We start from the raw sequence: 2,091 nt of genomic DNA, 5'->3' as shown, positions 1-2,091 counted from the left end.
GGTTAGAACGGCGAGAAGCCCGGATGTGGGATTTGCAAGGAGGAGAAGAAGTCCTCTTTCTCTGGAGGCGGTCGCAGCCAAGTGCGTAGGGTGACGGGAGGTTTGCAGCAGCTTTCCGGAGAATTTCAGGAATGACTCACTTTGGTGCTGCAGACCGAACGAGGGAGGAGGGGCTTCCCAAGATTTTCTTTAGAATTGCAGGGTGGCTCCGTGGGTCAAGTGTCCGACTGTTGACTTGGGCTCAGGTCACGACCCCAGGACTGTGGCTTGGAGCCCTGCCACAGGCTCAGCGGGGAGCATGGAGCCTGCTTAACATTCTCGCTCTCTCCCCCTGCCCTCTCCCCTACTCGTGCACTCTCTCTCTCTCTCTAAAATAAAAATAAAATTAAATAAGATTAAAAAATTGTGAAACCTTCCCAGCAAACTCTCGAATAATCACTTCCATGCTAAAATGACATTATAGGAACTCTGGAAATCAGCCACATCTACAGCAACCAAGCAAACGCCCAACCAAGGAAAAGTCGCGTTCGGTTGGTGGGACAGTTGGTCTTTTTACTGGTCCTTCCTTTGCCCTTCCCTGCACAACATGGCACAGTTTGGGGGAAGTGGTGGCCGAATTACCCACTCCCTTCCTGTGGCATCTGACCTGGAGCTCACGTGGCCAAAAGCACCACAGCCTGGATCTCAGGCAGGAGGCAGTCGTCCTGGCTCAGGAAAATTCAAGGGGACTATAGACCTGCGGACTCCTGAGGCAAGTGATTACTGATTGGGGAACGTAACAGAGCAGCTAAAGCCCGAGAAGAAACAGGGGTTAAACTCAGGAAAATGAAGGCACTTAAAAGCAGCCACGAATAATGGAGCAGTACACAGGCCCAGGGGAAACCTATGTCTAGAAAAGGCCCAAGAAGAACCTAAGCCTTCATGAAGCTCATCCCAAGGTTCGGAAGATGCCCTGCTAATTGGTGAAGGTCTTAACCTCCAGTCGGCAAAGACTGGGAGACGTGGTTGATTTTTTTAATGCCCCATTTTAAACAACAGATCCCAAAGCATACAAAGAAACAGGAAAACATGGCCCGCGCAAAGGAACAGAATATTTTCCCTGAGAATACACAGGCATTGGACTTACAGGCAAAACCTTAAAATAACTATCTCGGGGTGCCTGGGTGGCTGAGTCGGTTGAGCGTCTGACTTCATCTCAGGTTATGATCTCGCAGTGAGTGGGTTTAAGCCCCGCATCAGGCTCTGTGCTGACAGCTCAGAGCCTGGAGCCTGTTTCATATTCTGTGTCTCCCTCTCTCTCTCTGACCCACCCCTGTTCATGCTCTGTCTCTCTCTGTCTCAAAAATCAATAAACGTTAAAAAAATATTTAAAAAAATAATAACTATCTCAGGGGGCACCTGGGGGGCTCAGTTGGTTAAGCGTCCGACTTCGGCGGGGGTCACAATCTCACGGTTTGTGAGTTCGAGCTCCACGTGGGGCTCCGTGTGGACAGCTCAGAGCCTGGAACCTGCTTCGGATTCGGTGTCTCCCTCTCTCTCTGCTGCTCCTCCACTCGTGCTCTGTCTCTTTCTCTCTTTCTCTCAAAAATAAGTAAACATTAAAAAAAATTAAAAAATAAAAATAAATAACTATCTCAAACATCCCTTTGTAGCTCATAAGCATGATGATTAGGTGTTTATGCTGTCGTGTGATGTGGGTCTCCCTCAAACTTTGTTACGACCTTGGTGCATTACCCATCTGACATGAAAAAAAAAACACCAATCTTAAATATGCTCTAACAGCTAAAAGAAAACACAGAGAACGAAAAGAAACCAGCAAAACAATATGTGAACCAAATTAACATATCGACAAAGAGATTGACATTATTTTAAAAGAACCAAAAGGAAATTCTGAGGCTGAAAAATAGAAGAACCGAACTGAAAAATTCACTAGAGTGGGTAAGAGCAGATTCGAACAAACAATCAGCAAACTGGAAGAGGAGTCCTTTGAAATTATTAAGTCTGAGGAGCAAAACAAACGAAGGAAAGTAATAAGAGACAAAGGGACCAATGAGAGGCCATTAAACAGGCTAATCTGTGCATCAAGGCAGT

General features: G+C 46.6%; 1 non-coding gene across 1 annotated transcript; it reads left to right on the top strand.

Moving 5' to 3' along the window:
* Positions 1–1,640: 1,640 nt before the first annotated feature.
* Positions 1,641–1,744, top strand: LOC125916248 (small nucleolar RNA U13). The gene has a single exon (XR_007455859.1). It is a non-coding gene; the product is annotated as a small nucleolar RNA U13 (small nucleolar RNA).
* Positions 1,745–2,091: the final 347 nt, after the last annotated feature.

The sequence above is a fragment of the Panthera uncia genome (assembly GCF_023721935.1).
Source record: "Panthera uncia isolate 11264 chromosome E2 unlocalized genomic scaffold, Puncia_PCG_1.0 HiC_scaffold_19, whole genome shotgun sequence".
NCBI lineage: Eukaryota > Metazoa > Chordata > Mammalia > Carnivora > Felidae > Panthera > Panthera uncia.
The sequence above is the reverse complement of the archived record's forward strand: the minus strand, read 5'-3'. Positions and strand labels throughout refer to the sequence as shown.